Below are 12,905 nucleotides of genomic sequence, written 5' to 3'. Positions count from 1 at the left end.
AATAGGACAAGAACCTAGTAATCTGGAGGAAGGGTTGCTAGATGTGAAACTCTTTTTGGTACGGATAGAAGATGACTATTTTGCAGACATTATTCACTTCTTAACTACAGGGATGGCACTAGAAGGATATACAAGTCAATAGAAGAAGGAGTTAGTGGTGCGCGCAGCCGAATTTTCAGTCATTGCGGGACATTTTTATAAAATGGGTGCAGATGAAATATTGCGAAGATGTGCCAGAGTTTGAGCGTGATAGAATTCTTGCCAAAGCTCATGGGGGAGTTGCAGGAGGCCATTGTGTAGGAAAAACAACTGCGCAGAAGATTTTTGCACGTAAATCTATGGTGTCCAACATTGCACAAGAATTCCAAGGCATATTATAAGGTGTGTGAGGCATGTCAAAGAATTGGCAGACCATCGCAAAGGGATGAGTTGCACTACATCTTCAGATGTCTTTGCAGGCATTTGAGAAGTGGTCGATTGATTTTGTTGGGCCAATTTAGCGCCCTAGAAAGAAAACGGGCACGCGCTATATTATCACTATGACAAAATATTTAACCAGATGGGCAGAATCACAGCCTGTAAAGGATTGTACAGGGGCCACGACAAAAAAATTCTTGTTTGAATATGTCTTAACAAGATTTGGATGCCCAAAAGTGTTGATTAGTGATCGGGGTATGCACTTTCTGAATGAAACGATCAACGCGTTGACTGAGGAGTTCCATGTCTACCATCAAAAGAGTACACCATATCACCCGTAGGAAAATGGAACCGTCGAAGATTTTAACAAGATTTTGGAGAATGCGCTGATGAAGATTTGTAACGTGCAGATGAATGACTGGGATGTATGCGTATAGACAGTGCTATGGGCTTATAGGACTACTTGTAAAAAGCTGACAGGGAAATAGTCGTTTAGATTAGTTTATGGGGTCGAAGCTATGATGTCGGTGGAATACATTGTGCCTAGCTTGCACATAGCGGCTTTGACGGATATCAAAGATCGTGAGGCCTTGGAAGAATGACTCACGCAATTGATGGAGTTTGAAGAAGACCGATTTTTGGCAAGATTCCATCAACAAGTACAGAAGGAATGTGAAAAAGCATGGAATGATCGCCATATCAAGCTTCACACATTCAAGGTAAACGATATTATCTTGTTATATGATAGTAAATTCACTAAATTTCAGGGTAAATTCCAGATGCATTGGTTAGGGCCATATATTGTCAGAGAAATTACATAAGGTGGCATAGTTCAACTTGCAAAGCTGAATGGGGAACCCTTCCCGGGAAGAGTGAATGGGAGCAAGTTGAAGTTGTATACAGGGGATCCTGCACAATGACTATATGGCAGCAGGATAGTCTTAGTGCTATAGACAGTTGCAAGGGAGTGTGGGACTATAAACTACACTGTCTGGCTTCCTCCAATGCAACGAGCAGATTGCGTGGAGAGTGAAGAAGATGCAACCAATGAAGCTGCGCCATGGGGGAAGGTACCATACAGCCCAACAAGAAAATGACCGTTGGAGTTACTGTTCATGACTTGACGACCAGAAAATGGTTAAGTGGAGCGGGGTGGCGGCAATTAAGGCAAAAATATTTGAAGATCTGCTGCCAAAACAACATTTATTATTAGAATTTGGGGGGAACGGTCAGATTTGAATTCAAAAACCCCTATAAATTACGCGTGTCGGTCCAACAAAGAACACTTTGCACTCTAAGACTTGTTGGTGAATTTCGCTGTCTGTTGCATATGAGCCAAAAGTTATGGAGGAATTTTTGTCGCGCCCTCCATTTGTGAACTATTCTGCCGAAGACCGGGAGTTATTCATTGAGAAAATGACTTCCACTAATCCGCTGAAACCTTAGTTCAAAAGCAGTTGTATCCGACGTGCCAAGACCAAAAATATCTAGTATGGAGGCTACCCCTTCTGTGCCCACCACGCCTAGGTCGCTTAGGTCGAAACAGACTGTGGTGAAAGAAAAATAACCTGCAATGAAAGAGAAGAAACCAATCGCGAAGGAAAAGCAGAAGAAGTCGGTGCCAGTGCGCACATCACCGAGGAAGCATACCGAGACATAGACAAAGCAAAAAAAGGATAAGCATCCAGAAAAGGTAGTGGACCTAAAGGAGGAAGAATTCTAGGGCATTGAGGATATTGATGCCAAAGGAGTAGAGCCTATGACAAGGCTGCCCGAGTATATTCCTCTACAGAAGGGAAAAGCTAAGGTCACGAAGGACCCTCATACAGGAAATTTATAGTTTCAACACCTTTGCTGCTTGAGCAAGTGGTGTTCGAGGGTCCTAGGTTGAAGCACATCCTATTACTTAAAATGGAAGATTGGGATATCACAGACCACACCAAGTCTCCACACTTAGTGACGCACAAGTACATGCAGAAGACCTACTATGATGATACATGGGTTACAATTTTGGAGCCCATGAAATGGGTGTGCGGTGTTGAGCAATCAAGGTTGCTCAATCTGCTGTTAGTACCACATTATCACCACATCCCCATTAATAAAGTCTGTGTGCGCCATCTCCTCGCACTAGTGCATGATGGGTGCCTATGGCTAAGAGAGCCTATCCTTATCACTGACATGTTGATCAGAGGATCACTAATTTACCTTACAAAGATGCAAACCCTGTGAAGGAGTTTGGAGGAAAAACTGGAGAGAAAGAATTGGAAGATAAGATGAAGGAGGAGTTTGGGCCGATAAAAAATTTGTGAGGGTATTCTATCACATCCATATCAGCCCTGACAGTGCAATTCGCTACCCAGATCCTAGCATGAAAACTAATGATAAAATGTCGCACGGGTGAAGTTCCGGCGCCGGTCATTTCACTCTAATCGCGTTGTGCGAAGGGGGTTTAGTACAATGGGCCAAGTACCTATGTGAGGAGTTCCTTGCGAACTACCATGAGGCCCAGGAGGAGAGAAGGCCATTTCATTATGCATGGCTATTACTATCAATTGTTTTGGTTGTTTGAAGGTTACCGTAGGATAGCAAGTTTCCTCTGTACAAAGAAGAATTGCTTGATGCAGTGCGGTTTGCCACGCTATGGACCTCCAAAGATCCAGAGTGGGTTAAGGAGACAAAAATATTTTGGGTGTTGATGGGGATGGACATGCACATGGAAATTAACTAGCAACCAAGGTTGTCCCCCACCTTGTAGGCACAGCTATTGGCTTATGCAAAATTCAAAGACGACTTTCACAGGGTCTCGATCAAAGCGCACAAAGAACCTGAACAGAAATGGCATGTGTTGCCTTATATGGTGACATACACATATATTCAGGAAGTTATGGGACTTTCGCAGTAGGAATGGTGCGCGCCTACAAAGTTAGATGCCAGAACAAGCACAAGCGTCGAGAGCTTGGCTGCGCAGAAGTGGAATGACGCTGCTTAGTAGGCTGCGCGCACCTTGGCTGTGTAAAAGAATAAGGAGGATGCTACAACAACTACAGAGAAGGCCCGTCTGGAAAAGGAGCGCGCCGCCAGGGCACATGCAAAGCATGAGCATAAGGATGTAGAGGATAGAAAATAGTCTGCTTCCCACCACATTGATGAGCAAGACCTGTCAGAGCAAGGAGGAGGTGGCGATGAAGAGAAAACCACTCCCTTCATCTTGAAGAAGCGCATGCAAGAGCAACAAACTGCGCAACGAAAGAAACAAAAGTTTGACAAGCAGACGCATGTGGATCCCATGGTGCTAACAGAAGGTGATATTGATGAGATCAACGGCAAAATTAGGGACACCACGACAAAAGTGTTGCAACAATTCAAGCAACAATACATGTAAACGCTTGGGGGCGTCCAGAAGGATCTACACGCGCTGTAGATCTCGACACACAAAATTCAGGCAGATGTAGGAAAGGTGAGCGACGCGCAAGCTAGCCTGACACAGGGAAGGAGTGTAGTATCAGAAATAGACTAGCCTTAGGACATCAGAGTCTTTCCTTTCCCTGAAGGGCCAGTCTGTGCAGAGACTGATGAGCAACGTGCAATGCTTCACACAGTCAAAGACATGGGGCTAAACCTTGCCTCGCTACCGCTTGAGTCTTTGCATGCGCTACATCAGGGAGTCGTGGAAGAGATCAAAATTAGAGAACAATGTACACTCCCTGCCGTCAGTGAGTTCAAATTTAACAATCAACAACTTTTCATGGAAAAGACTCAGGCCCTGAAGGAGCAGGAGGAGTTGCACACACAATGTCAGAATCTGGTCGCAGAAATTGAGCAGGCCTGCAAATCTGTACCTGAGTTGGGTATACCTGATGATGTCGAGGCTTCATCCAAGGTAAGAAAATTGGTTGCTGTAGTGAGTGCTTCGAAGGAGAAGGTCGAAAGGGTGACTTTCGACCTCAAGATGCAGATAGCTAAGCTGCAATTGAAGTTGCAGTCGACCACACTGCTGGAGGTGCGGGAACGAAGGAACACACGATTAAAGAATCAATGGCCTAGCTAGATGTCATCGTTCAAGGATGCGACAAGCTCTTCACTCAGGCACTGGGCCTCTGGGAAACATTGTAGCAGGATCCAACGCTACAACAATTCAGCACAAAACTTCGAGAAGCGCAACAACAATACGATGAAATTAGCACAACAACGCGGACGTTAGCACTAGTCCAGCGCCTTGCGCACCTAAAAGAAGGTAAATAAAATTTGTTGCAGATACAGGAATTGCAGAAGAAGAAGTATGTGCTCAGCACACAACTTGAGCCTTGGACAAAGGAAGCCAGCTAGTTCTCACAGACCATTATTGAGACACTAAAGGCTATGCAGTAGACGCAGAGGACTACACAGTTGGAAGTAGAGGGGCCAACCATGGAGAAGCTAGTCTAGGAGGTGCAGCAGGCAGCGTAACATAGTACAACAAAGCTATAAGCATTGACTAAAGCATTCAACAAACTCCACTAGAAAGTAGAACAACCAGCTGAGTGACTCAAGGGAGAGTCACGATCTTTGTGTTGGGGACCTGTTGGAATGGAGTCCCCAGGGGTAGAATGGAATTAATTAATAGTTTTTTGTAACAAATTTTGTAAAAGATGTAAAGTATCCATGATTGTGGATGCAGAGCGCGTAGATGAATAAAATTCAAAGGGGATTAGCCCCTTGTTTTAAGTAAAGTTTTGAGTCGGTTTTGAGATTCACCCATGGTCTGCGGACCATGGCATTGTATGAAAAATTCTATAAATAGTTGAGTCTTAGAAAAAGGAAGGGGTAACTAGATGGAACTAAGATAGAGGATTGGGTTCATTGAAGAGTTTTGGGTAGAAGCTAAGGAAACAAGGCTCTGCTTCTTGCGCTTAGGTAGAGAAAGGGAGGCTCCACAGCTAAGTGTGCGAAGGCCTAGGTAGAGTCTGCAACTGAGTGCGCGGACCTCTGCAGCTGTGTGTGTAGGGAAGTTTGAGTCTGTAATCCGTGAATTGAAGATCGATAAAGACAATGTTACAAAGAATTATTGAGTATTTCTGTCATATCTGTTTATGTTATATGCTACTGATAAATGACTTGTTTTATGAAACACTGATTGAATGCTACAATATTATCTTGAACCAATCTTAATAATGTATGCAATGAATGTTTAGACATTTCCGCGATGTTTCTGGTGATTTCTCTTATGTTTTCTGACGAAATTAGTAGATCTATGCGAATGCCTATTTAGGGTTGCTTTCTGATGTGTGTAAGTAGGTAAATTGACTGTTAAAGGTTTGCAAGGATTGATTGTAACCTTCACAAAGGTCTAAAGGTCATTTTAACAAAGTTATAGTAACGAGCCCTATAATTCTATCAATCTGCACGGGGGCAGATCTAAGGTGCTGGAAGACATCACACTAGTCTTTGGATGCAAAAACTTGGTTCTTGCATCCCCCCATATTGCTTCGGGTGACACTGCAGCTTGCGCTACGCGGGTTGTTGCCAAAAGGGCCAGTAGTGTAGGGTTTTGTTGGTTAGCGCAATTAACTCTGAACCTGCGTCAAGACCCCCTAGGCCAACATAAACCACTATGTACCTTCTCTCTTCACATATTTGATTGCAAAATAAAAATAAAAAATGCACCGAGCTTTTTCTCATGTAAATACTCACAAAATATTCCAAGTGATTGAAAGGCCAAATTCCATGAGTCGTGGGAAAATTCAAATAGTTCGAATATCACTAGATTTGGAAAGGACACAAGTGCCTTTTTTTATTGCATGGAACTTGGTGTTTCTTGAATATTCCAACCCACAAATTTTAAATTAAGAAACCAAAACATATACTTAAGCACTCACAAAACTGAGACTTCTTGGTGTGTCTTTACATATTCTTGAATAACATTCAAGCTTATGGTTTCTTCACCAACATTAGTTTGTTGTCCAACCATCTAGGAGACAATGCATGTTTCAAGTCTCTCGTTGATGTGTCAAAATGATCTTGTTCTTGTCTTGAGATCAAATAATTCAAACCAAAGCATAGTAAATAAAAGTGATGGGGTTTTCAAATCCTTACATAGAAAAAAATGTTGACGCTGATGTTAATGCTCTGAAGGAAATTTCATGTAGCTTTCTACCTTACTCTGTGACATCATTGATGATGTGCTTCTTGAAAATATGTTGCTCCCAAATGGTGAATTAAATGCAAAACCTGATGAACACACAAATGCACTACCACCAAATTCAAATTCAAGTGGTTTATTACTGGAAGCTCATATCACAACTTCATATTTCAATGCTAGAGGCTACCTCCAATTGGAAAATGCAGGAGTCATCGATTATTTCTCTCTCTGCTCGCACAACTATTTTTTTTCCATGTAAAGCATTCAAATAGATGCAGCGTTCACCAAAACTTGCAGGGGTTATGCACCATCCCATGCATGTATTCACACTTCAAAATTAATTCATGAACTATTCACGTGGCAAGGACTAGCCAACGTGGTCAACATAATAAACACGACGTTCAATGCAAGGTAACAAGCATATGAATGGAATGTAACTCACAATATGAGCCAATGCATGCATCAAAAGCCTAACAGTTCAATGCACAAAGAATTTCAACGCAACACTAAACTTCAACAACCCCATTTTGGTACCAAACATGGACACACCTCCAAAGTCTATAGGGATATCAATTCTACAATCATTGTGTTGCCAAGGAATTGTAGGTGAATTCACCAACTCTAAAGACTTGACCATCAGTCTATATGTGTGTGTCTCATGCAGGATATTGACTTTAAGGGTATCACTCTATCATTTCTCTTCTTTCTCCCTTTCTGCATTTGTCACCCTAGTGTTATTGTTCTCCTCTTTCTTCAATTCCTGCTTCTCACCATCAATATTGAGTTCCTCTTCTGAAAATGAAAGAAGATACAATACAAAGTATAATACATGATAAATGATGGAAATTGGAATATAAACTAAAATAGACTATAAAATATTTATACAATATATACCTCAACACCAGCAATCTCAATGCCATTTTTCCCAAAAAAAAGGAAAGAAACTTGAACAAGTTTTCTTCAATTGGGCGATAGTGGCCATTATGTGGCTAGATGACTTGTATAAACAAAGCAAATAAAACATCACCATAGAAAGGAACACTGTAGGAACTTAGTATTCAACCTTCTAACTTAGAGCAAGACTAATGTGACATTGATTCTAACTTTTGTGTCCAAAATTTCCTAGCCACAAGTAATTGTGTTTTTGTGCCGACAATGTTTTACATGCTCACTTTGACTTCACAAATGCCACAGAGTTGGGCTTTGAATCTACCAGTTGCAAATAAACTTGGCTCTACTCAAATAAAATATGCACAAACACAATATTACACAAAGTATAGAGAGAAGAGAGAGAAATGCATTACTCAATATGTAATGACAAATATAGAAGTCATGTCTTGTGAGAGAGATGATCATGGTGACAAACAAGATTACATGAATAAATGAAAGTGATTTGATTGAGTTATTAAGGCTTTAGCCACTTCATTTAATGCTAACTTGAAATTATTATGACATATACATAATAATTCATGTCATAATATGATCATTATGTTGAATACACTCTATAAACCATGCCAACTGCCTTCAAAACAAATTTAGAATGGAGGGTTGAAAATATTTCATAGACACCCCAATCAATCCTAGCACAAATTTAATCAAAGATGAAACAAGGGAACTTGTTGATGCAATCTTGTGCAAACAATTAGTGGCAAATTTCATTTATCTTACCATAACTTGGATGAACAAAAACCATGTCGTTAGGCAATGTTGACGTACATGGAAGAGCCAAAATTGAGTCACTGGAAAAGGTTGTTTAAAGGATATTGTGGCATAAGTTGCAACCTAAATACCCTTGGAGGTGAAATAGAATTAGTGGATAGACAAGTTCGATTGGGTCAGATGCACAGACAAGGGACATCTAGTTATGCATTCAACAATGGATCAACAATGATTAGTTGGAATATAAAATACAAGAGTATTCCATTGCCTTCAATAGAGGCAATATGTAAGGGCACATCAAAAGCAACATGAGTGAGTTTGGCTAAGGAGAATTCTAGCTGATATTTGACTTGCACAAAAAATGTGACAACAATATTTTATTATAACCAAGGAGAAATTCAACTAGAGAATGTAATTTTTCATGTAGGAATAGCACATAGAAGTTCATCTTCATAACGTCAAGCAATTATGAGAGGAAGGTCAGATTCAACTAAAACATTAAGGGTAAGAAAGAGCTTACAGTAGTGCAATGCAGATTTGCGGAATACTGGAGTGGCCTTGATACAAGATCCATTGCCTCTCGTGGCATTTTTTCTTGAAATACCTGTAACAAATGGGAAACAATAAGAAGATGTTGAAGAAGGGTCACAAATGCTTAGAAAAAATGATTATCTTTGTTCTGCATCCCCACTTAGGTGGAACTGAATAATTAATTTTACATTTACTACAACCAAAACAAAAAAACACTTCACATATGCATAACTTGCATAGTAAATACAAGGATTGGCCACCACCTTGTGTCATAGAATGTTCTCTCACTAGATGCAGAACATAAAAAAGACCCCACAAATGCATGATTTGAAAATACAAGGTTTTGCCAACATGCGATTTGATTTGAGGAAATTTAAACTCTGTGTAATTTGGATTCATGCAGTTAGTCTCCTCTCAAGTTGGTGTCAGATGATAAAAACAGACAAGAAGCATAGGCTTGGATGTTGGTAATGAGGGAGTACTTCCAGCTTTGTGATCCTTTAGAAAATTATAAGACAAGATTGTCTATCTATAGTTTGATAGGTAATGCATCAGTATGGATGGAGAATAACCAACATGTGAAGATAATAAGAGAAAACATAACCATGTGGAAGCGATTTAAGAAATATTTAGAGAAAAAAAATTGTCTTCTTTACTACGAGAAGAAGTTTAATAAGTTTCATGACCTCAAGTAGAGATCTATGACCAATAAGATTAATTATTTTGAATCTAAGTTTATAAGAACTTACGAATTATGTAACTTACATTAAGGATGAGCAGTTGAAACTGAAACAATTTCTAAGTGGATTGTAGATTCCAATTAAAGTCAGATCCAAGTCATGGAGCCAAAGACATTGGAAGTGGTTACGAGGAAATCTAGGCTTAGTGAAGACCAAATGAAGGATAATTGAGTAATTCAGAAGTGAAAGGATAGGAAGAATGAAAGAAAGAAAGAAAACAAGAAACAAGGATTTATGCTTCCTTGTTGGCTTAAGGGGGCTTGACCCAGGTTAAGAGTTAATCGTGCCAACCAATAAAACCCTAACTGTTGGCCCTTTTGGCAACAACCTGCATAGCGTAGGCTGCAGTGCCACCTGAAGCAGTATTGGGGGATGCTAGAAATATGTTTCTGCATCCAGAGATCGTGTGATAAGTAATCTGAAGCCCTTGTAACTCAGATCTACCTTCACACATGATCTGTTGTTGAATGTTAGTTTTGTTGTGCTATTTTCAACTTCAGAATTAAAAACACTGATTTATCAATTGGTTCATGTGCATAGGTTTCCTTATGGTGTTTATCAATTGCTTCATGTGCATAGGTTTCCTTATGGTGTTTATCAATTGCTTCATGTGCATAGGTTTCCTTATGGCGTTTGTGAATGAAAACAAGTAAATTGTCAAGTGTTATGTTAAGTTCATCAGAAAAATAGCATAAAAGTAAAGTTCTGAATAGAAGCAATAAAATGTACAGCAAACCATCAAAAGGAACACTTAACATAGTGTTTTGATGAAGGAGTTCACCCCCCCGGGCTACATCTCCTTGGTCCAGCTTCTATGGCTTGGGCCTTTGTATTAGATCAATAATGAATTTTTTTATTTATAATGCTCTATTACTCCCGAAACTTGCTTTAATGTGCTCAGAATATCCAAATCAGCTAGGAAAACCTTTTCCTGATCCCAATTTGGTCTAAATTTACCCAAGTTATGGTCAAAACAATTTTCACTAGGAAAACTCCTCTAAAACTGGAGGAACTCCAGTTAATCACGCTAATTTTGGAGTTTCCACCGAAATTCGAGGACCGCTGAATTCTCCACCATACTAAATGCAGTTTAATTAAGTGATAAACACAGTTTAATTAAGCACTAAGCATGCTTAGCGCTAATACCGCACGTTTATGATAAGTCGTTTGCGTTGGCAGACTTCACGGTAGAGGTCACATGTGGCAATAACTGTAAACATTATGGTTTGTGTAACCACATGATGGATTAGCCACTAGTTGTTACCGCCAGATGTTTGGTGTGTTCACATGGGAGGGCGCTGGCCTGCAGGCTGGATCCCTCCTAACCCCCAACCACAAAACGTTATAACTTCAAATATATGCGGAGAACATTGTAGGTTAAGACCCAATGTAGTGGTATAATGGTATGTTGTGGAGTTTGTTGGGGCGAGGTCGCGGGTTCGACTCCACCGACCTGCCCAAAATTTTACACTATGCGCTAATTGCCACTGGTCCTTTGGAGAGGGACATGTGGTGGCCTCTGGGCTTGCCACTTGTCCCTTCCTCATTGGTCCATTCTTGACCAATAAAAACAAGCCATATCATCACACCTAAAAACCAATAGAAACATCACACTTTGCAAAATCTAATAGGTCGTCGACCACTGTTGAATTTTCCTAGTCACCTACCACGTCAGCAGTATGGACAACTGACTGTGCAATGATTGTACATTTTTTTCAAAAATTCCTCTGTTTGGCAAAGCGGACAAAACACGATATCTTCCTCATACGAGCTCGATTTTTAGTGAAAAAATTTGCGTTGGGATCATATCACCGAGATGGACGCGGTCTTTCGGGTTTAGAGCGATTATAATCACTTTGATTTTTGAGCTAAATACAAAGCACCTGATCATTCCTCCCCATTAGAAGCCTTTTGGACCCCAAAAGATACTATCAATTGTTCAACAGGATAGGTACAACTCCCTCACCTTCTCAATCTGTAACCATTTGGATTTAGAAGGATTTTGTCCCTTGAGTCCCACTCTAAGGTATTCGATATTCCCTCTCTTCGAAGTTCTGGTTCTTCTGTCAAGTATGAGATCTTGCTGAAGTTCATCAAGATATTCTGGCGAGAAATCATCTATTGATGGTAGCTGAAAATGATCTCCTTAATCATCAATCAAAGGAGGCTCAAACAATCTCAAATTCTCAACATTAACAATAGAGTATATTTTCATATAAGGAGGAAAATCTAACTTAAATGCATTGTTACCAATCTTTTCCAGAATTTTAAAAGGACCATAACGGATTGGCTTAAGATTTTTACCTTCCCCTTAAAGTCTCTCATTGCTAATATATAACCAAACTTTGTCTCCAACATGAAACTTATGATTGACACAAAGTTTTCATGCCTTGCCTTGTAGCTGCTTTGACTTCTTTCAAGTTGTTCCTGCACTATGTGATGTATCAACTGAATTTTCTCAATGAACTTCCTTGCCTTATTGATGTCTCTATGATCATCGATGGCGACATATTTCTCAAAGATGAAGTCCAATGGCTATCTTAGCAAGTACCCAAAACATGACTCAAATGGTGATGTATTTGTGGAAGAATGCTCTGCCCTGTTGTATGCATATTGTATGTAATGCAATTGCTCATCCCACAACTTGGGATGTTTGCTGCAATATCCTCTAAGAAGATGAATGACTATTTTGTTGATCACCTCGGTTTGTCCATCTGTTTGCGGATGAAAGGTTGTACTCTTCTTCAACTTAGTGTCCATCATGTCCCACAAATTTGACAAAAAATTCCAAGCAAATCGAGAATCTCGATCACTTACAATGGAAGTAGGAAGACTAAAATGAACCCAAATATTTTGAAAGAAAATATGAGCTATTTGTTTATCTATAATTTTCTTTTTACATGGTGCTAGAATACACTTTTTGTTGAACCTCTCTACAACTACATACAAGTAATCACGACCTTTCCTTGACAATGGAAGACCTCCTACAAATCCATTGAGATACTCTCCCATTGACGTGAAGGTACCGGAAGTGGAGTGTGCAATCCTAGTTTCCTATTGCTAGGATTACTTGTAGCACACGAAGAACATCCTCTAATGAAATGAGATAAATTATCAAACATGCGTGGCCAATAACAATACCTTTGGAGATTCGCTATTGTCTTGCCTACACCAAAGTGTCCAACAATCAATGAAGTGTGTGCCTTTCTTATGATACTGTTTCTTTCTGCCTGTGGAATACATAACTTTCCCAAGTGATATAATAAACTATTATGTACATGGTAATCTAACTCTTCAATTTGGTTACCTTGCCTCAAGCTTGCATACACATCTTGAAAGTCATTATCATATGCATATTGCTCAATGTAACTTTCATGTAAAATAGAATTGTGATTGAATAAAATAGATGAATTTACAATAGGCCTAGAAAGCATATCAAT

This window comes from Pinus tabuliformis, chromosome 6 (genome assembly GCF_031772625.1).
Source record: "Pinus tabuliformis cultivar Carrire ecotype Pingquan chromosome 6, CPIR1, whole genome shotgun sequence".
Lineage (NCBI taxonomy): Eukaryota > Viridiplantae > Streptophyta > Pinopsida > Pinales > Pinaceae > Pinus > Pinus tabuliformis.
The sequence above is the reverse complement of the archived record's forward strand: the minus strand, read 5'-3'. Positions refer to the sequence as shown.